At 33.7% G+C, this 23,996-nt stretch overlaps 1 non-coding gene across 1 annotated transcript; it reads left to right on the plus strand.

The window, feature by feature from the left end:
• The first annotated feature begins 7,710 nt into the window (after positions 1-7,710).
• On the plus strand, positions 7,711-7,817 carry LOC121222783 (small nucleolar RNA R71). Its single transcript, XR_005920154.1, has one exon. It is a non-coding gene; the product is annotated as a small nucleolar RNA R71 (small nucleolar RNA).
• The last annotated feature ends 16,179 nt before the right edge of the window (positions 7,818-23,996 follow it).

Raw genomic sequence — 23,996 nt, forward strand, 5'->3', positions numbered from 1 at the left:
ATTCATAAACATGTTTGTCAAAACAACAACGAAATTTAAAGAGATAGAGAACAAGAAGCAAATCGGGTATTTCTCCGTTCTTCGTTTTCTGTTGTCCTTGACTATCAAGGTGGCTTATGAACACTTTAATTGCTGCTCAACAATGGCTGATAAGGACCTCTTTCCTAATAGAAGAAATCGACACTTGAACAAAAGGGAAAATGAGAAGGAAAAGTTGAGAGAAAGTGAGAGAGGAGAAGAGAGAATGAGAGTGTGAGGGATGAGTTGAATGATCAGCAAGGGGTGGCCACACACATGGCAAAGTTGAGAGATTCAAATTTGCTAAAAATAGCCTGGGGCAAATCCCTAAAGCCATATTTTTTGGAGGGGTTTGAATGCAAGGTTGAAAGTTCTTCAAGGGCTTCTTTGCAAGCTTATTTAGTCAACTAAAATGCTAATTTGGGTCAGCATATGGACAGTTCTAGGCAGCCCAATTGGTGGCTGGCTCGGTTCACTAGATTCGGTTCAACCAATGCGGTTCAATTGGACCATTGTTTTCCATAATTAATTAATAATAATTTATTTAGCCCAAATTAAATTGAAAATAAATTAAAATTAATTATATTATAAATTAACACACATTTTTGGACCATCTTAGGCTAGAAATAAATTTTCCTCGATGCTTCAAATTGTTTCTCGATTTTATTCTACGAGCATTGTCCGCCGAGCCAATTCTCGCCCTTTATGTGAATCTGTCAAAAATAGTCAAAATTAATCAAAATTAACTATAAAATTAATTAAAATTCATCATGTTCATATTTTAACATAATTTAATTATTTTATAATATTTAATTATTTTTCGACAAGAATTTAACCAAATAGCATGATTTTAAGTTAAAAAGGGCATAAAAACACATAAATTTTCGTGTTTCCACACCCCCAAACTTAATTCATTGCTCGTCCCTAGTAATGCAAACATTTGAAAAGAATTTTCTTGGAAACACTTTTTGAAAAACTCATTCAGAACAACATTCTTCCTGAAATCAAGAAATCAATATACTTATGCTCAAAAACAAGAAATTTGATAATTATGCTACTCAAGTATATATATCGTTCAAATTAATCTCAACAATTACTACAATAGCAAAATTAGACTAAATGCTTATTAATAAAGACATGTTAATCCCTACCAATTTGATTTTAATCCTTTATTCAAAATTAAACTGCAATCATTAAGCTTAACTGATGTCTTCATATGTTGAACAGAGCAATTTCTCTCCGCTAATGTAGGTAACATTTGAACTTTGAATTAATAGGTTTGTAACAAGGTTGTAACATGGCTGGGCTTAGGGGTAGGTAAAAGATAGATAATTTTAGGTTTAAAAAAACCCTAGATTCAGCTTGTATCGGACCTTTCGAAATAATTACCTTCAATACATGAACTTTTCTTTCCTTTTCACATGCTCTTTAGTGCAATTTACTTCAAGTACATATGCTTTTTTTCGAGTATTTTACTGCATGTACTACAATGTTTAGAGCATTTCATACTTCTTTACAACTCCCCCAAACTTATTTTCAAGGAATACTCTGAATAGTACTAAGTCTAGTGTTTGAGACATTTTTAAGATAATTAAGAAAAGTGATGGCTAACTTTGTAAGGGTTCAAATAAAATTACGCCATAAAGTCTCAAAGTTGGGTTTCAAAGGATAAAAATTTCATCATGGTTGGCTTGAAAGGCTCAAACGATCCAAACAACAGTTGCCTAAATCATTTTCAATGTTCCATGCTTCCTAGGATTTCGCCTCAAGAAACTACTAAGTCAATTCTAAAGACTTAAACTTTCATGCATGCCTAACTTTCCTAAAGAACTAAAATTTTATGGTATGATTTGCATGCTTTATTAGAAATACAATTCATGTCATTATTAAGCTAACATGACAATTTATTGAAATAATCAAACTTTATTCATACTTAAATTTAGCATACTTAACAATATTCAAATTTATTGAACAAAAATATATCATATTCATAATTAAAAGAAAAGTTTTATTCTGAGTGGAAATAATTTCAATTTTCGGTCCCCCCAACTTAAAATGAACAATGTCCTCATCGTTTAAAGTGAATAGATACTATACACTAGGTAGGATTCCAGAAAAGATGAGGTGAGTCAATTTGACTGCTTAAGTACCAAGCTCTTCTTAGATCCAATCCTAGACATGTATATATCTATTGTCACACTTTAGACTTTACTACTTGTCCATATTTACTTTTGATTCCCATCTCTTATTTTATTGTGCAGAAATAAAAAATTCCTAATTAATCCTAATTCTAAGCTAAGTTGATAAAAAATTGATATATAAATTATAAATAATATAATTATATATTAAAGTTTATCAAATTATTAATAATGTTAAAGATATTTATTCCAGATGCTTTTTGAAAATATTCACAAAGAAAGGCACCTAGTTTTTTTATTATTTACGAAAAGAGCAACTAAATTTTAAAAATAATTCAATTAAGTCCCTAGACTTAATGAAAATTTAAAATTGAGTTGCAAATTAAAACTTGGATCAAAATTGACCCTTTTATTTGAAACTAAAAATTTATTTTTCCATTTAGGGGATAATTTCTTGGAAAATCATGTCAAAATAAATTCCCAAGAAAGATTGGAGGGGTCATAAACGGTCTCGCTTAAGTTCCAATCTCCTAGACAGAATTTATTTAAACATACTTTACCCAAAAATATACCCTAAATCATTTATTCAAAAAGAAAAATGAAAAATTAAGTATCCGATAAAATGAACGAGATTTTATCCCGTTCAATTTTATCTCCTCAATAATGTTTCAGTCGCTTAGCATTAACTCGAAAATTACCTACCTTACCTTGGAGTTCAACAAGCCTGTATGGATAGACTTGGTGAATCGTAAATGGACCGGACCAACGTGATTTTAGGTTACCTAGAAAGAACTTCAATCTGGAATTGAACAATAAGACTTGCTGACTTGCTTGAAATTCCCGAACTCGAATGTGGTTGTCATGCCATTTCTTGAGTCTTTCTTTAAGTACTTTGGCATTTTCATGTGAGAAAATTTGGAACTCTTCTAACTAATTGATTTGGAACATCCGTTTCTCTTTTGCGAGCTTAGGATCCAAATTAAGCAGTTGAAGAGCCCAGTAAGCTTTGTGCTCTAACTTCAATGGTAGATGGCAGGCTTTCCCAAAGACCAACCTATAGGGTGACACCCCTAAAGGTGTCTTGTATGCCGTTCTGAAAGCCCATAAAGCATCATCTAATCTTGTAGACCAATCTCATCGATTCGGGCAGACTACCTTCTCAAGTATGCCTTTGATCTCCTTATTTGCCAGTTCAGCTTGCCCATTTGTCTGCAGATGGTAAGTTGTTGCAACCTTGTGTTTCACTCTGTGCTTGTCTAGTAACCATTTTAACCACTTGTTCACAAAGTGGGATCCTTCATCCCTGATGATAGCTCTTGGGGTTCCAAACCTTGTGAACACATGCTTCTGCAGAAACTTCATCACAACCTTAGCATCGTTTGTTAGATATGCCTCAGCCTCGACCCACTTAGACACAGTCTACTGCTACTAGTATGTACTTATGACCGCAAGACAGAGAAAAAGGACCAAGGAAGTCAATACCCCATACATCGAACAACTCTACCTCAATGATGTTTTTTCGAGGCATCTCATTTCTATTGGTGACATTTCCAACCCTTTGACATCGATCACAGCTCTTCACTTAAGCATATGCATCATTGAATAGTTTTGGCCAAAAGAATCCGGCTTGATAATGAGGTCGCGCTTGAAGAAAATCAGAGACATGGATGGCATTTGTCGTCGAAAGTGCTTGATGATGAGGTCGCGCTCGGAGTCTTCTGTTTTTTCGAAGCGGGGACGATGACCTTAGATTTTCCTCTAGTGTTTGTCATGATGCCAAGAAAAAATCAAATAGCCCAATTTTAGACAAGCAATAACATAAGCAACACGAATTAAGCAAATAGATAAGCCGATAAAGCACTGTACAAATGAAAATACATTGACAAAAACTCTCACATGATGAAAATAAAATCCCAAAAAGACTGAAACTTAAATTTACGCCTTAAACGATATGCAACTAAGATTAATCATGCAAAAACCATATACTGAAGCTACTATGGTTCAACTAACCCAAAATAATAATAGAATTAATGAAATAAAAATAATAAGAATAATAAAACACATAATAAGAATAATGATAAGCAGCAAATGAAGAACAATAAAAATAACAGCAAACATAATAATATTGATAGAAAAGCTAGTGCAAAAAAAATAAAAATAATAGGAAAAATAATAATACTAAGAAAATATAATAAAAGTAAAAAAATAATAAAAAATTGAAATAGTAGGAAAACAAAATAAGGAATAAAAAATAAATAAATAAAAAGGGTAAATGGGGAGAATCGATGGAGGAACGGTGACCGGCGTGACTAGGAGTTGATGGGCACGGTGGTTGGTGTGAGAAACGGAGGGGGTGTTGCGCGGGGTGGTGGCTGTTCAGTAAGGGGTGGCCTGGGGTTGTTTTGTCAAAGGAGAAAGGGAGAGGGGATTAGGTGGGAAAGAAAGAGTGGGTAAGGGAAAAGGGCGTGGGGACTGAAGACGATGGGGAGAGGTTGGTTGCGGTGGTTCGACGAGGGGGAAGGGTGGTTTGTTCGTGCGAAGGTGGTGGACGATAGAAACGGGAAAGGGAAAAAGGAAGGGAAGAGGGAAAAAGGAAAGGGATGGGGTGAATTGTGAGAAAAAGGGGCGTTCGGAGGTGGGTGCAGGGGTGAGGTGAGGTGGCCGGTCTAGTGAGGGGAGGGTTCGACGGCAGCTGAGGTTGTAGGGGTGGGAAAAAGTTGGGGAAGAAGGAGACAAAACAAGAGTTTTAAAGGGACACAGTCATGTTTAGGCCCGTGTTGGGCCACACGGCTATGTGTGAATGTCCTCAGCCCGTGCTCAATTCAAAATTTAACCCCACTTTTCACACGGCTTCAGACACGCCCGTGTGCCAAGCTGTGTGTGATCTTTCTTCGTTTTTCTCACGTCCATGTAACTGGCTGTGTCTTACACAAGGTCGTGTTTATGGCCTGTGTAACTCACTGACTTGTAATTGAATTTGAAAAATTAACACTAGTATTCACACGGCCTTCGACATGCCCGTGTGTCCAGGTCGTATGTGCCATATGACTGTGTTGCCAGGCCGTGCGGATCACCTTAGGTCGTGTAACAGTCGAATTTGGAAAAATTAAGTCCTAGGACTTATACGGCCAAGGACACACCCGTGTGTCCAGGTCGTGTGACCTACACAGCCATGTCTTCACACCATGTAACTCACTATAGAACACTACCTTGTGCACATGACTTGGGATACGCCCGTGTGTCTCGGTCGTGTGACTTACACAGCTATGTCTTCACACCGTATAACTCATTGTAGAACACTCCCTTGTGCACACGACCTGGGACATGACCGTGTGTCCAGCCACATAACCATGTCGCAAGGTGGTGTGACTCACTATCGAGTACCCTATTGTGCACACAGCTTGAGACACGCCCGTGTGTCCCATCCGTGTGGGTTAAAAACACATTTTTAATATAAAATTTTAATTAAATTAATTTTAAATTAACATGCAATAAAATTAAAAGAATTAACCAAATTTAAACACTTAGGTTGTCTCTTAAGAAGTGCTTATTTAGAGTCTACGCTCGACTTTACCTCGTATGCGTATGATTATGGTGGTTCTCGGAGCTGAAGCTCCTCTATCTCATTATCAATTTTAATAACAAGATAAGGTTTGAGTCGAGTACTATTTACCTTAAATGTGCCAAACTCAGAATGTGTTACCTCGACTTTACCGTAAGGAAAGACGTTCAGTACCGTAAATAGGTTCGATCCGCTTGACTCAAGCTCTAAAGGGAAAAGTCGTGGATTCGATTTGTCTAGCAGTACTGTGTCACCAACCTTAAATTGGTTCATTCTCATCACTTGTACATCGTGGTGTCCCATTGTGTCTGTATCATGTTTTCTTGGTTTCTCCTTAGCATGCATTCGCTATTAATCTAGTTCATCGAGTTGTACCATTCACTCTTCATATGTTGTTTGGTTTCTGTCACCTTAACTGAAACATGGCTCCAACATGTTTTCACGAGGATTTTCCTATAGAGAAGGTTGAGCCACGTGGTTACTAACATTAACCGAACATTTAATCTCATCTCGCTCACTAGAGACCCTCACAGAATCGCGTGCTTGGAGAATAATATTTTTGTCACCTATACGAAGTACAAGTTCACTCATACCAACATCGATAATAGTCTTAGTAGTGGCTAAGGTTCGACCTAAGATTAAAGGTACCTTACTATCGTTATCCATGTCTAACACAACAAAGTCAACGGGGAATATGAATTTATCGATTTTTACAAGCACATCCTCAATAACACCCCTAGGATATCTGATAGTTCTATCCGCTAATTGAATATTCATCCTAATGTGTTTGGGTTTCCTAAGACCTAGTTGTTTAAACATTTTGTAAGGCATGACATTAATACTGACCCCTAAATCAGCCAAAGCATTATCAATATTTAAACTACCAATGAGACACGAAATAGTAAAACTCTCTGAATCTTTTAGTTTGTTGGGTAGTTTATTTTGAAGAATAGTCGAGCAAACTGCATTGAGCTCTACAGTCGACGAGTCGTCTAACTTCCTTTTGTTTTCCAATAGCCCCTTTAAAAATTTAACGCAATTTGGCATCTACGAAAGAGCTTCAACAAACAGTAAGTTAATGTGTAATTTTTTAAGAAGCTTAAGAAATTTACCATATTGTTTGTTTGTGTGGTCTCTCTTCATCGCGTTAGGATATGACACTCGATATTTGTATTCTTTAACAATCGACTTTTGCTCTTTTTAACTTTCCTCGACCTCATCATTGTTCACCATAATTTCTTGCCTCAGTTCTTTCTTAGGTTCAACTAACCGTTCCACGTCTCGAACATTAATTACGTGAAGCTACTCCCTTGGGTTAATTTTAGTATTGCTAGGCAAGCTACGTTGTGGTCTTTCTGAAATTAGTTTAGCAAGCCAACCTATTTGATTTTTATGGCCTTGAATCGATGCTTGCTAATTTTTCAGTGCTACCTCAGTGTTTTGAAAACTAGTTTCTGGCACTGATATAAATTCTATCAACATCTCCTCAAGGTTCAACTTTTTCTTTTGCTGATAAGGTTGTTGAAAACCTAGAGGGGGTTTTGCTATTTGGTTTCCTTGACCACCCCAAGAGAAATTTGGGTAGTTCCTTCAGCCTGCATTATATGTATTACTATATGGGTTATTTTGAGGTTTAAAATTATTACCAATATAATTTCTTTGCTCATTCTCTATGGTAAGACCGAAGGGTAAACATTTTGGATAATTCATTCCACCTCATTTGTATCGCATTGCATCACCGTATTTACTTGTGTAGAAAAATATAAACCATCAATTTTCTTATTTAGTGCTTCTACTTGGTTTGATAACATGGTAACTACACCATGACTTGCCACTAATAATTATTCAGTGTCATCTCCTCAATAAACTCATAAGCTGGCTCAGGTGTTTTATTATTTAGTGTAGCTCCAGCTGCTGCATCAATTAACTGCTAACTGCTTTGTTGAGGGATTCAAACTATTGTAGAATATTTGAACTTGTAACCATAAGGGTAACCCATGATGAGGGCTTAGTCTCAAAAGACCATTGTATCTCTCTCACGCATCATATAAAGTCTCTAAATCGATCTAAACAAAAGAAGAGATGTCATTCCTCAAATTGGTTGTTTTAGCCGGTGAGAAGTACTTCAACATAAATTTCTCGGTCATTTGAGCCTATGTAGTGATGGAACCTCACAGTAAAGAATTTAACCAGTATTTTGTTTTGTTCCAAAATGAGAAAGGGAACAACCGTAAGAAAATGGCGTCATTAGTGATGCCATTAATTTTGAAAGTGTTAGAAATCTCTAAGAAATTGGTCAAATGAGTATTTGGGTCTTCATCTTGCAAACCATTGATTTGAAGATATTGTTGTACCATCTGAATAGTGTTCGGCTTCAGTTCGAAATTATTTGCAGCAATTGTATGTCTCACAATACTCGATTCAGCCCCAATCAGAGTAGGCTTGGCATAATCATTCATAGTGCGAGGGGCAGGACGCTCAATTACTTGCTAGTTATTTTGATTATCACCCATTTCCACAGTAGTATTGTTGTCCTCTTATTCATCTATTATATTATGTTGACTCTGCCTTGCTTTTCTAACCTCACTACGATTTCTGCGAGCAGTACTTTCAATTTGTTTGTCAAAAAGCAATGGTCATGATAGATTTGTTCTAATCATAAACCAAAAGAAATTGCCAGAAGCAAACAAAAAAAATTAGAATGTAAAAATAAAAAAAAATAAAAAATGGCTAAATTAATTAAAATCAAGCGTTCCTAATATTTTAATCCTTGGAAACGACATCAAAACTTGATGTGTGTTTTCCCGTTACTAACTAAAAATATGACGAAGGCAAGTGCACCTATCGATAAATAGTATAGCTACGATAAGTAACGATATCATATCCACGAGGACTATAAGTATTAGTAATTACCATTTTCCTATTATTTAGTTGACAAATTGGAGTAATTGTTTTAAACTAAGATTTACTAAATTAATCTAACTAAAGAAATCAAAAGAGAATGAATTGAGAAAATAATCGAATAATAACCAATGAGAGAAACAATACCTAGGAAAGAATCCACCTAGACTTCATCTATTATTATGAATCTAATTTAAATAATTTATTCACTTGGTATCTTGATCCGTAGAAATGCCTAAATTATGCTAATATATCTTTCGAGAGTAAGAGCAGCTGACTCTAGGTTGATTAATTGAAATTTCTTTCTAATTAAAACTCTTATTGTCTCATTAACTCGATGCATGGATTCCCCTATTAGATTTGACTCTAATCCAGTAGATTTATGTCATCCTATTTCTAGGATTGCATGCAACTCCACTCAATTATGCTAGATCTACTCTTAAACAAGGACTTTCCCTCCCTGATTTAAGCTCATTAAACATGAATTAATATCCCAGAAAAATTAAAACAAGAATTAAGCATACGTAATTGAGAATAAGAATCAAGTATTTATCGCGAAAAATAGAAATTAAATAATAGAATTCATCATAGAGTTCATCCTCCCTAGGTATCTAGGGAATTAGTTCATAATCATGAATAAAAACATCTCAAACACAAAATTATCACAAGAAAGAAAGAAACTCATAAAAACTTCAAAAGAAATTAAAAGGAGGTCTTCAATCTTGATGGAAATCTGCTTCAGAGTTGGCTCCAATGGTGTTTTTCGAGTTGTTTTCTTTGATATTCTCTAATGACCCCTATTCTCTTCTTCTATTTGGTATTTATAAACTTTAGAATGTCCAGAAAGACTAAAAATTACGTTTTTCCGCGTATTTGGGATGCAAGTCACGAAATCGACACGGTCTAGCACATGGTCGTGTGTCCAGCCTATATGTCTCACACGACCGTGTGGGAAGGCCCAGCCTGTGTGGCTCTTGAAATCTACTCTTTTTGTTCGATTTTTGCTTATTTTTCTCTCCTTTTGCTCCCAAATACTCTCCTAAGTATAGAAACATGAATTCAAAGGATTAGGAGCATAAAATTCACAAGTTTGCATAAATAATCATCCAAAAACGCATTAAGAACGAGATCAAAATATGTTGCTTTTATCACTTATCACACAAAAACCAGAGAAAACACATATTTATAAGATCGCTTTTGTCACATCCCATATATTTTTATTAAAATGTGCGTAAGAATAAGAACAAGGAAGTGAAGTGGTTAAGTGGTTAAGTACTCTTAAGTTATCCTAGAGGTCCTAGGTTCAAGTCCTAATGTTCACATTCTTCTATTTAAGTTTTTTTACAATTTTTTTCATGTAACTTAAGTGCTTGCCATCTACCCCCCTTTGCTGCCTCAAATAAGTTGATTCATTTCCCCTTTTATGAGTCAAATTTGCCTTAAGTTGGGAAACATGATCCCCCTTTTATGCTCCTATGTTCCCTCTCTTTCCTTTCATTTCATTCTTGCCTATTTGCTATGATTCAATGAACCTGGTCACAGTTGACCAAGCTTACCCCACCTCATTGTCCATACCACTCATTTGCTCCCATATTCTCATTTTTTTCATTTCTTCCTTCTTCATTTTCTCTCCTTTTTGACAAACAAACACCACCTAAAATTACTCCACAGCGGGCTATAGCTTCACCACCGCCAAATATTCTCTTCTCATCCTCTTTTCTTTTGGACCACTGTCGGACCACTGCAAGACCATCATCGCTAACACCTTTTTACATCGAAATTCAGTTTTCCCCTCTTTCTTTCCCTTTCAATCTCTTCCATCTTCTTTAAGGATTCAATTATCATATTTTAATTATTTTGTGTTTAAGAGTCATTGATCATATATTATTGTAGATCGTTAAACCTCTCTGCTCCTTCGTCAAGACTTATCCACGATCTTATAGTATTGTTGAGTATTGTAATTGGTGAGAATTATTTCAATGATTAATCTTTAAGTAATAAGACACATCTGATAGATTTATAACTAAAATATGAGTTTGATGTGATGGATTCATATACCGGGTTTAGATCTAAGCAAAACCTCTTCTAATAGGATTGTGGCAATCAGATCTTCAATATAAAGTGTGAGATCTAAATCTTTGATTTGAGTATAATATGGTACTTTTATTTTTAATAAAATGCTATTAAATAATTATTTGAGAGTATACTAAGTACTCAAAGCGGAGTTGAAAAACTCATTAAAAGGAAATCCAAGTAAGCGATCCAAAATTACGAGTTCATGAAAACTATGATTTACGATGTGTTGATGTACGTGGTGATGACATGTGTGCAAATCTCATCTCTATATTATGTGATACATGGCTTAATTGATATGTGATGATTTAAATGTGTTATATATATATGCGTACAATGAGATCCATGATTTAATATGAGAAATATATTAAAACATACTAAAGTGAATAAAAAGCGAATATTATGTGATTTATGAAAATGTGAGCATGTTTACATGCAAATGTGTAAAATTCAGAAATATGTGTTATGTAAGACTATGAGTATGATTACATGAAAAATGCGAAAAGTAATTATATGTGTTAAATTGAAAATGACCATATCATATGCATGGGTTGGGTCTTGTGAAAGAAGGAAGTTATATGGCAGTTTATCTACAATTATGTGGTGGCTTGTCCATAATGTGTTATGTGGCCGTTTATCGGCATATATGTGGTGGCTTGTCCACAAATTGTGTGTTATTAGATGGACGGGTTCGGGGAACTCGATATTTGTGTGTAGCGAAAATGGGTAGGAAATTCTTCAAAATGTGCACTGTTTCATGAGCATGTCTCGATATATATGTTAATGATGATATGGTATTTCTGTGAAAATGGTTTACATATATGGAATTGGATGTGTTTATGTGATGTGTGAAACACATGTTATATATATATTATGTATTGATCTCAAACTGAGCATTTTAAAGCTCACCCAGACTTTTTGTGCGTTTTAGATAATCCTCGTGGTTAGGACTCGAATTCGATCATCGGAGAAGCTATTGGAAAAATGGTTTTATGGTTGTAGATTGTTAAGATGATTTGGGACTTTCATGGACTTTATGATTTTATTTTGGATTTTATTCCGTGGTAATTATTGAACCGTGGCATGAAGTATCTCGCTTTAAAAAACGTGGACATTCAATATTTTGCATGAGTTTTTATAGGAATTAAACGTTATAATGATTTCTTAATAAAATCCATTTTTCCTAACTCAATTGACCAAACTTGAATTTTTGATGATTATCACAATGTTTTACAAATAATAAATAAGACTTCTTTCAAAGTAATGTTTTAAAACATCGTATTTAAAAGGGAATATTAGCACGAATTTTCAAAGATTAGATCCATTTATTTCAACTTAAGTTTTCACCATTTCTATGGCCCCTGTAATCACTTAGATTGGGATGTAATGTCTAGGCCCGGTTTGAAGGGTTACATTTAGTCTATAGCCTATGTAATCGCTTAAATTGGGTTGTAATGTCTAGGCACAGTTTGAGGGGTTACAACTTCTTTCCCTCCCTAACTTCCATCGAAGAATCTTCCTCCACCAAATTTAGGTGTGGATTTACATTTTCCGTTCCCTCAGAAACACAAGTCTGTTGGCCCCCCCAAATTCAGCCCCAAAGTAATGTCAGTATGATTTGCTAAGGCACTATTTTGGAAAAAAAACTTTGAATATCCTCCTAACTAACCATTGTACCACTTTGTGAAGACCGCTGCACATTACCCATCCTGAAAACTTCACCCTCTTCCCCAAGCCAACAACTCTTCCATATCGCAACCCTTCTGAGAGCGACATTAATCGACAAATCCTACTTAAGAGGATATTTCTTTCATCCATGAATTATTCGAACATGAAAAGAACCTTCCGAGTGGCCCAATCAACCACAAAGAAAACAAAAAATAGACAACCATTCGTGTTGAAATCGGGCATAGATATTGTGATTTTGCGATAAGATAATTTTCTTTCTCCACTTCAAAGGTCCCCTAATGTCAATCCGAACCCTAATCCTCATGAAACCCCTATAGCGACTACCCATCATTTTCATATCATAGTCTAAAAACGTCTCTATAAAATTGCCAAATACCTAGCCATGGCTTCCAAAATCAATCCTGATGGTAAATCATGGATTTGAACCCAAAAATCCACGAAAACTAATGGAACAACCAATGGATCTTTCCCCCTCCGCAATCTATGGAAGACCAACAAATGACCATTAAAGGTCTATGAACTCCCCTCTAAGAATCTGTCAAAATCAATTTTGTAGTAGAATCAGAGTAGAAACATTTTGTCCCCCCAAATTGGAAATCGTCACCCCACCATAAGGATGCCAACGATTGACTAAAGTCGTCTTCATGGCCTGAAATTGAATCACACTAGCGATTAAAAAGTTGCCCACCACACAAAGATCATCCCAGTCACCCTTTTTGGTCTATCCAAATCAACCTTCCATCCCTCATCTTCTCCCCCGTCAAGCGAAAGTTCTACCATAACCCTTTCCATCTCACCATTACCACCACCACTGCCTATCTTGCATCCGCTCAAACGAGATCCACCAGAAAACAAACTAGTAAAATTGATAAAAGTCGCAAGGAAAACCGTGAGAATCATTGTGCAAAAATAGTAGACATAAAAAACGTGCCAAAAAAAGTAGACTAATTTTGAATAGATATATTAAATTTCTTTGTTTCCCCCTTTTTTTTTATGATTGTTTGACTTAAATTGAATTATTGGTTGTATCGAAAAAAATGTATAGAATATTAAAATAAAGCTTTGGTTGAAATTGTAAAGAAAATATTTTATAGAGGCTAGTGATAAAGGTTCAAATATTAACATTTACGACATTATTATTATTTTTGAAATAAGAAAAAGAGAAAAAGTATAATTGTAAGAATATAACTTATTTAAAATCTGTAAGGATATATTAGTAGTTTCATTAATTGAGTTGATGTCGAATTGACTCGTGTTATCAACTCAATCACTCACTTGTATAATAGTATAGATTAAAAAACCCCCTAAAATTACACCTTTTTGTAAGTATAATTAGTTTATATGAACAGAAATTATATGATTGTTGCCAACTATACATAAGAGTTAGTGGTTAATAGTTATGTGTTAGTGTAACAAAAAAAAATTATATGATTGCCAGTGAATTTATTTCCGATCATTGTTATGAATTTATTTCCGATCATTGTTATAAAAACTAATGGTGGTACATATGTTTGAATTTCTAGCCCAATGATGGAGGTGAAATTAAATTAGTTTAAAACGGTTTTATGATATAACAAGTAATTAAAAATTATATATAAAATAAAATTATTTTTTTCTTAAATAATAATTAAAATTCCTAAAATAATAGTATAGCATAGAATAATATTTTCCTTTTTTATTTTCTTATATAGATATTTAGTTTTATACAAATTAGTTATATAATAATTAAATTGATTTTTTATTAACTTATCCTAAACACATACATTTCTTTGCTAAATTGATAATTAAATAATAATAAAATTTATTTATTATGTTAAAGCATTTAGAAAACCACTTAATAATTGAATTTTAATATAATTGGTATACTACAATTACATTCTCTAATTTTTAGGCGAAGGATGAGAATTAGTGTAATTGCGCAAGTAATTACAACCAATTACACTCAAATCCAATTATTCTATGGCTTTTTAAAACACACGCCTACATTATTTAAGTTGAAGTTATTTTTATACAATAAAATATTTTAATTTTAGGACATATATTTTAAAATTTATTTTTTTATATGTTGTTTTACTATTTTGTTCAAATATTATGAATATTTTATTGACAACAAATGATTTTTGTAATAACTCAATTTTTAATAATATCGGAAAATATGATTTTCAGACCTTGTTTCCATAAAATGAGCCCATAAATATTAAATAGGGATATTTACGAAGTTAGTGTATAAATGAATTGAAATTTGATTAGACAATTTAGCCAAAATTGTGATTAATTAAGGCCTAGGGACTAAATTGTAAATATTTAATCACTATAAATTTTTAATTAGGAAAAAGCTTGGAGACTTAGATAACAATTATCCAAAGGGATAAATGGATAATAAACCATTTTAGGACAGTTGATAGTGGAATGTAACTATGGATGGTAATTAAATTAATTAATTATAGTTTAAAATATAAGAAAATGTTGAATTGAAGGTTAATTAAGATTAACTATAGCTTAAGCATGGTATATAAATGAAATTAGTGGAAGGAGAGATGATAAATCATATTCTCCACTCAGCCAAAATAAGAAAACTAAAGGGAGAATGCCATTTTTGAGTCCTGAGTATTCGATCATTCAGTTCAAGTGACTCGAAAATTGTTCCTAGTAACATTTCTTTGATTTTTATGGAAATTGAATCATGGAAGCTTCATTTATCTAGTCCATGTATCAATTTGTAAAATTGAAAAAGTTTTTAAAAGTTTCCATTATTGATAAATGGATGAAATTGGTGTGAATTTGATAAAAAATAAGCTTAGATTATAAAAAGAACTAAATTGTAAAGTTTAATTGTTAGTTTTGTACATTAGGAACCAAATTGAATAAAATGCAAAAATATAATGAAATTTAGTAGAAATATAAAGTATAAGGTCCCTAATGAATATATGTGAAATTAGTTTTTAATTCAAAGGTTTAGATCGAAAGTTATGCTTGTCTCGGGTTTAGGGGCTAGATTGAATAAATTTAAAAATATGTTTATCTTTGTAATTGAATGTCAATTGGATGAGAAATTAATAATTTATATATTTTGTGACTGTATGTAGCTAACGTCGACGCAAATCCTTCGAGAGAGAAAGGAAAAACGAAAGTTGTTGACAAGTGACTCAAAAACTCATTTTGTAATTCTATGATTCGGGATCAATTTAATTATTTCATATTTGTGATATTTTTCATATTATGACATTGAGGTGAGTTGAAAATTATCATTTGGATGGAATTGATATGTTTGATATTGATTATCGAGATAGAGAACTAAATAGAATAGAATAGAAAAGCAGTGTAACTTAATGGATATATGATAATTGGCATGGAATTGAGATGAAGCATGATATATTATATGATAAAATGATGACTTTAGAATAATGGAACGCGAATTGAGCTATATGATGAAATTGGATAATTGGTCTTTTAACTGTTCGGATAGAGGTAAATATAGTTGGCATGCCATAAGATATGTTGTGTATAGGTTACTTTGGTTACAAGTTGATGAGCGTTGGGCGCATTTTCTTGGAAAAAAACTTGATTTGAAAACATTTATCTTACACAGTGAAAAATTAAAATTTTGAAAACTGATCTGATTTGTGATATTTATAGCAATAAACCTTAATTAAATTCGTATATGTGTTTTTAGATAAGCAAATCCTTGATGTTTTTCGGCTTTAAGCCAAACGATATTCTCCGCTATTCATGTACCACGAACTGCTTCAAGTGTGGGCTCGAATCAATTGAATCAAAATAAAGAACTAGAAAAAAATTTCCTTTTAGGATGAAAATGAAAATTCTCTCTTTTATAATAAAAACCGGTAAAATTGTTATTCTAAAAAAATATGTTTATAAGTTGAGAATAAATCCTCTCTATTTTCCGATAGAATAACAATCTCTCAAAAGTTATGTTAATAGCTCTACCGGTGCCATCTATTTATAGAAAGAGAAGATAGAACCTTTATAGAGTTGTAGAGGTTTATTTTAAATAGAAAAACAACACCCCCACATAGAGTAAGAGAGGGGTGAATGACTCACCCTTGTATTTCTATTAGGGTTGCTGCCCCCTTCATGTTATATGAGGGGTTTTGGGCTTTTCTCATATCGGGTCCAATTACAAGTGCTTCCTAAGCCTTTTTGACTCGGTACTCTGTAATGTAATCCAACCTGATTTAATTTTTTATTCCCAAAATAAACTTCAATATTTACATATTAAATAATTTTCTCATCCAATTTTACTCTAGTAAAACTGTAGCGATTTTACCCTCGGTAAAATTTTGAGAAAATTTGTCCAATATATCACAACTCAATACATTAACTATGATTGAATGATTTCTTTTCATTTTCGGTCTTCGAAACAATCCAAAAATATAAAATCATTCTTCCATCATTTTTAAGTAGTCCTATATAGGATTGCAATTTTCCATTTTAATTTCCATTTCTATTTTTTGGAAACCTAAATTCATTTCTAAATGATTCAATTTCTCCATTTTTGAGAAAACCATAATCATTCCTAAATGTTTCTTATTTCTCCGTTTTTATTCATTTCGTTAATTTTTATTCAAGCACGCAATTCAATTTTGGTTTCAATGAGCTTGTTGATGGACTAATTGGACATATGAAGTTGAAGTTCAAATGATTTATAATTAATTTCCAGCTTTTAGCCTATTAATTATAAACTCATTTAATCACGAAGTCATTCCACTATAGTATCATGGCTGATCTCTTCCTAACGACATACGAAAGCTACTACTTAGTGCTCGTCCAATGACCTTGTCATTAGTGTGTTACCATCATAGGATATCCTTGATCTATTTGGGATAATATCCGTTCTCCCAATATGATCCTATTTTATCTCATGGTAACCATTATATCTTCCTTCATGAAAAGTCAATCACTATCAAATAGTGATCAAGTCATCCATCACAAAGGCGGATGATCTGTGACCATATTTACTTTTCATCAACTATGTAATGCCAGTGAGAGTATATCATTTACCCATGTTTTGGGCTATGGATTCCACTATTGTGAATGACGTTACATGCTACAGAAGTCATACACCCAATGCACCAGCTTTCAATTCCTTATCTATTTGAACTCAGGCTTTTACTTACGCCAAAGTGTACGAGTCACGCATACATAGTCCATCATCCACTTAGGATTTAGGTATGTCATACTATTAACGTCACAAGTGAATAAATCCATAAAAGGATTTATGATCTATTCTGCTTGGGTCATGTCCAATGTACTGTCAGTCTAGTCAGTCACATCTATGTCTCTATCTTCTAGGAGTCATTCGCTCCGATGCCCAAGACAAGACATCTCACCAATTAGACTTTATAGATGACACATTAGTTTTTCAATTTGTTTGCTCATTTTTATTTTCCTAAGGACATGTTTAGGTTCATCTACTAATACAAGCTGTCTTTTCGTACTACGATCCGACCACATAATACCATTATAATACTGTTTTGTATAAGTTTAAACAATAGACAACCAATTAGTAACATTTGCTACTATTTTTCTTTGTGTACAAAAATCATGTGAGGAAAATTATATAAAGTATATTAATGTAATCAATGAATTTGTTTTATTAATCAGTCTGTTCAAAAAAATTAAAAGTTTAGATTGATGAAAATACTACACTTAAGGCACCGAATCCAACAGACTCCTACTTGCCCTAGTGAAGTAGATGAGTCATGTTTTGCATTCTTGTACGCCTCCATATGTTTCCCAAGGAGCTCTCTAGCTATAAGAGTTTTGGCTAAACAAATCCCCGGGGTTTTTCCTCATATAGATTTTTTACTATGTCTACAATTTTGTCAGACACTATTGTCTCCCTTATGTGTTTTGTCATTATGTGGTTAATTTGGGTTTAGCTATATCCACGTTATTATAATGCCATAGCTTTTTCATATCTCATATCCGGCCCTCCATAGTGAAGTTAGCAGTGCATCCCTGCTTGGCACTTGGTCAGACTATGGACCTGTTTTTTAAGACAAAACCACAGTCTGATGTCAATTTCCTTAAATCCTGACACGTTTGGAAGTTGAAATCAGTATATTTGATAGGAGTGAGATCTTCTCTAGAATACACAAACATATAATCCCTTGTTCTTCGTAAATACTTGATTATATGCTTAACTACTTAACAGTGCCTTGGTCTTGGGATTTTCTTGATATCGACTTACCAACCCCACTACAAAACATATATTTAGGCATGTGCATAGTATAGCATACATGAGACTCCCTACTACTGAAGCATAATAAACATTTATCGTGTTCTCTCTTTTTTCTGTTGTCTTAGCACAGTATTCTAAAGAGAGATGAAATCTCGATACAAAGGGATTGTTTCCTTTTTTCAAATCAATCTTTGCATAATGCTCCAATATCTTGTCTATGTATGAACCCTGAGATAATGCTATCACTTTGTTCTTTCGATCCCTCAGGATCCAAATACCTAGGACAAAATTAGCTTCTCCTAAGTCCTTTATGCTGAACAGTTGGGTTAACCATAGTTTAACCGATGACAATGTCCCTACATCATTTCCAATAAGTAGAGTATCATCGACATATAGAATGAAAAAGACCACATTTCCATCCCCTAAATATTTGTAAACACAAGGTTCATCTATGTTTTGCTCAAATCCAAAAAGCTTTTGATCGTTTAATGAAAACTTTGATTTCATTAACGAGATGCTTGCTTAAGTACATATATGGATCTAAGTAGTTTGCAAACTTAATGTTCGTTTCCTTTAGCTATATATCTGGTGGGTTGCATCATGTACATACTCTCTTTAAGATAGCCGTTCAAAAACACTATCTTGACATACATTTTCTAAATCTCGTAATCTAGAGCCACCGTAATGGATAGTAATATGTGGATTGACTTGAGCATGACAACCGAAGTAAAGGTTTATTCATAATCTATAGCTCTTTTTAATGACAACTTTTTGCTAAAAGTCTGACCTTATAAATTTCCACTTTTCCATCCGTGTTTCTTTTTCTCTTGTAGGTCTACTTACACCCTATGAGTTTTATCCCTTCCGGTAAGTCTACAAGTTTCCACACTGAGTTGGAATACATAGAGTCCATCTCAAATTTCGTAGCTATTTCCCAGAGCTTGGAATCAGCACTCTGAATTGCTTCATCATATGTGAGGAGGTCATTATCTTCCTATTCGGTAGACTCAGTGTTAAAAACAATTCCGCCAGATTGGAAGAATCCAAGCTTACGAGAGACCCTCCCACTGTGACGAAGCTCCCTATACTGTTGACTATTACCAAGTCTACTATTAGAAGTTGGTCCTGAAATTGTTTCCGTAGGGTTTTGTATATTTCTCAAAAGCTCCTCGAGTACCTCTTTACTCCTAGGTTTGAAGTCATTCATGTATCTTTCTCCAAGGAAAGTAGCATGAGTTCACATTTTAACAGTTTACTCTTTTGGGTTATAAATAAACCACCATTTGTTCCCTTTGGATATCCTACAAACATGTACAATTCTGTCTGTGAATCCAACTTCCTCGCATCTTTATCTAATATATAGGTTGGGCATCCCCAAATCCTTAAATGGTTTAGACTTGGCATTCTACCATGCCACAATTCGCATGGACTTTTCGATGCTACTTTAATTGGCACATCATTCAAAATATAACAATCAATTTGTACAACGTATCCCCAAAAAGAGATTGGCACTTTGAATAACTTAACATCGAATGTATCATATCTAACAACGTTCGATTTCTTCTCTCTGCCATGTCATTTTTTTGTGGAGTGCTTGACGTGGTTAACTAGGATATAATATCATTCTCTATTAGGTACCTTAAGAAATCATCAGATAAATATTCCCCATCACGATTAAACCGAAGTACCTTCAGGGGTAAACCTAGTTGTTTCTCCATTTTCACATGAAAATTTTTGAATTTATCAAAGGTTTCACTCTTACAGTGTGATAACTCTTGAAAAGAGTTATCTTTTATTCCTTTAAACCTAGATAATTGCCTGTACTTAAGTAAATTTAGTTGCATTTTAGGACATTCCATTCGTAATTTTCATTGCATTACATTAAAAAGATTGGACTGTGCTTAAATGTTATTGTATGTTACTTTTACTTGTTTGCAGGAAGGATTTGTTTGGTAGTAATTGGTAGTTGCAGATGCGAAGAAAGAAATAAAGGAATGAAGGTTTGTCGTGGCAAAAGGTTGGACAGTTTGTCAACACGAATGCCGTGGCAATTCTAGGAAGACCAAGTCAACACTCAACGCATAACAATTTTAGCCCAACTTTACTTGTACCAGAAAAATTTACCTAAAAATGAAGGAAAAAATTGTGGGCTGATTGGATTTACCTTAGGGAAAAAGCTTATAAAAGCCAAAGTATGAAACGTAAAAATGGGAATAAAAAAAGAAAAACAAGAATGAGGAAACCCTAAAGGGGCGAACATAAAAGATGAATGATCCTTAGGCAAAAATAGAGGGTAGTGGCTGAGTAGAGACAAAAAGAGGAAGACGAAGGTAGTCCTTCTTAGCTACCACAGGACATTGTGCCGCTGGAGTGTGGACTGGATTAGCAAAATCCATCTTCCAAAAATTCTTCTATTATTTCTTAATCTATTCCTCTATGAATTGATTTGATTGAAACGATGTTGGATAATATTTTGGTTTTGAGTTTTACTTGCCAAACCATTAGCTAAATCTCATAGGGTTTGGATTACATGATGAAACCATTATTTTCTCTAATGGTTGAAGCACATATCTGAATTAATTTACTGTTTCATTCAATTGTTTTTATTTCTAAATTGCATGTGTGCAATCCCTAGATATAGATGACTGTGCAACATGCCTATAAACTAATCTAATTCTGAAAAGGTTGGAATAGTTGGATTGTAATTGAATGATATGAGCAAGTACTCGATAGATACTTATAGTAGACTCTAGACATAAAGTAACGTTCATATAGAAAGAAAACAAACAGTGCAGAGTACCGTGCTAAAGGCCTATAGACATATATCACTTAAGGCAAGGCAACTTGAGGTTTTACTCTCAAAAGAAGCATACCGTTTTAGAACTCTTCCAAGCAGTAGATTAAGTAAGGTTTTGCTGAGACATTACTGTTAGTAAGGGCAGATTTTGGTAATCCCGACCTTCCAAATCAACATCGTAGACCCTCTATCCTCTATCCTTTGTCGTAGTATCTTTTCCATAGCATTCTTAGTTGTTTATTTATTTGTTCACATATTATTCACGTAATTATTCTTGTAATTGCCATTTCATTTTTACTCTTGTCTTGTCATAGCATTTTCCATCATTTATCAGTTACACATATTACACATTATTATTTCTTCAAATTACCGCTGCAGCCTTAACATTAGTTTTTCCATAACATTAATAGTACTTCAATATAATAACTTGGCCATTTTATACCTAACGATCCCTGTGAAAACGATCTCACTTATCACTTTATTACTTGATTCGACGTGTATACCTACGCAATTCGCATATCATTTCACACGCTACAAGCATCAGGTATACATACCCATATATGGAATAGTCATCAATAAATGTTACATAATACTCATAACCACTTATTGCACTAACGCTTATGGGGCTGCATATGATAGTGTGCACAAGTTCTAGGGTTTTCTAGCATTCGTTCCTTTTGCATTAAAAGATTACTTAGTCATCTTACCTTCCAAACAAGATTCACATTGTGAAAGATCAACTTCTTTAAGTGAACTAAAGATGTCGTCTTTCACAAGTCTAGTGATTCTTTCTCGATTAATATGATTAAGTTTCAAATGCCAAAGGTACACCTCATTGGAGTGAGAAGTTTTAAGTTTTTTCTTCAATATTTCAGTCTCAAGCAGTGTGTACATCTTTGGTTTGATAAAATAGAGATTGTTTGACATCCATCCATTATAGATAAAATTTCGATTTCTAAATATTGCAATTCCATTAAAAGTCATAATCAAGCCATCTTTATATAAAGATGCAATGAAAATTAAGTTTCTTTTGAAACTTGGTATAGTGAAAACGTCTTTTAAAATAATCTTCATAAAATTATCAAAATAAAAATGTACATCTGCCATTGCTTCAACTACCACACTTGTCCCATTCCCGGTCTACAACGATAATATCTTATCTCTAAGATCTTTTGTCTCCTCGAATAGTTGTAGAGAAACACAAGCATGATTAATGGCTCCCGAATCAATGACCCAGTGGTCTATTGAGTCTTCCACTAAAAAAACCTTCTATCATTTGGAATTTCATACCTTTGATTTTGGTAACTAGGTATTCCTTCCACTCTTTATAATTTGCCTTGAAGTGCCCTTATTGTATAGGAAGCATTTAAACTTAGATAATTCTTTAAACTTTTTGGTTCTCCTCCTTTCCACTTGTGGTGTCACACCCAAAATTTAGAGCCTTAATTTTGGGAGATATGAAACTTAGACAAATTGGTTAAAATAGAATCCGTAGGTTTTTTTTTTAAATTGAATTAACATCGTAAATAACTTTATTATTGTATAGACTTTCGTAAAATGTGAACTAATTTTTTTTAGAGGCATGTAATGTGCCGGTCAACCAACTTGGTTGAAATCCAACCATTTTTCATGATTCTCCTTGCATGGTTTCTAAATTGTTGCACATGAATGGATTAGTTACATATGAATGGATAGTTACATGTTCAGTAAATTGTAATAATATGAATAAATAAACAAATAAAAGGTAATGATGAGAGTTATTGGATATTGGGTTTTGCATGTCTTGGGGTTGGGGGAGCCGGCCTAGGGGAGGAGGTTTGTGGAAAATAATAAAATAAATAAATATATAAAAATAATAGTAATACAAAAAAAACAAATAATGGGGGCAGCTTCATCTTTCTCCATATTCACGTTAGTTTGAAAGAAAAAGGGAAGAGTAACTCCAAAACATTTCCTTTTTTTTTTTCTTTCTTCCATTGCCGTGACTATCGTAGCCAGACTTAGGGAGCTGATCGACTGCGTGTTCTGCTACCATGGGAGTGTTCTAAGTGAAGCTATTCTCTTCTTCTTTCACATATGCGCTAAAGGAGAGGGAGAAGAACTCGGTGGCAAGGGTAAAGGACAGGCTTGAAGAGGTAGGAATCGTTTTGGGAAGTTTGGTAAGTTCTCTTGGAACTTTTTTTTAACTTTTTAAATGAACAAATTTGACAACGAAGATTCGACAACTTTGACAAATTTGACAAGGAAGATTCAGCATCTTTAAAATGTGTTCATTTACGTTCTATTTAAATGCTTAATGTGCTGCTGTAAAGGGCTGATTTGTAGTCTTTAAAATGTGTTGATTTACGTTCGATTTAAATGCTTAATGTGCTGTTGTAAAGGGCTGGTATGTAGTCTTTAAAATGTGTTCATTTACATTCGTTTAAAATGCTTAAGGTGCTGCTGTAAAGGGCTGATTGTAGCATTTAAAATATGTTAATCTACATTCGATTTAAATGCTTAATGTGCTACTGTAAAGGGCTGATTTGTAGTCTTTAAAATGTGTTCGTTTACGGTCGATTTAAGTGCTTAATGTGCTGCTGTAAAGGGCTGATTTGTAGTCTTTAAAATGTG

This window comes from Gossypium hirsutum, chromosome D10 (assembly GCF_007990345.1).
Source record: "Gossypium hirsutum isolate 1008001.06 chromosome D10, Gossypium_hirsutum_v2.1, whole genome shotgun sequence".
Lineage (NCBI taxonomy): Eukaryota > Viridiplantae > Streptophyta > Magnoliopsida > Malvales > Malvaceae > Gossypium > Gossypium hirsutum.